Raw genomic sequence first — 267 nt, forward strand, 5'->3', positions numbered from 1 at the left:
CAGCTTTAATTACCGGATTATGTGCTCCTTTTTTTTTTTTTTTTTTACTCAGAATTAAAGCATAGTAGATATTCATTTGTATGTACGGTTGCTGGCATCGTAAGTTCATGAACCTGCTACTCTTATTTTCTTTTTTTTTCGCGTTTCTCTCAATCTTAGTCCTCTTATCTTCATCAAATTACGGAAGGAGAGTGTCAATAGATGTTTTATTTTGTATGTACGATCGCTGTCGAAAGTTCAGTAACGCTTACTTCGATAGTGCCTTTT

This window comes from Scylla paramamosain, chromosome 12 (genome assembly GCF_035594125.1).
Source record: "Scylla paramamosain isolate STU-SP2022 chromosome 12, ASM3559412v1, whole genome shotgun sequence".
Lineage (NCBI taxonomy): Eukaryota > Metazoa > Arthropoda > Malacostraca > Decapoda > Portunidae > Scylla > Scylla paramamosain.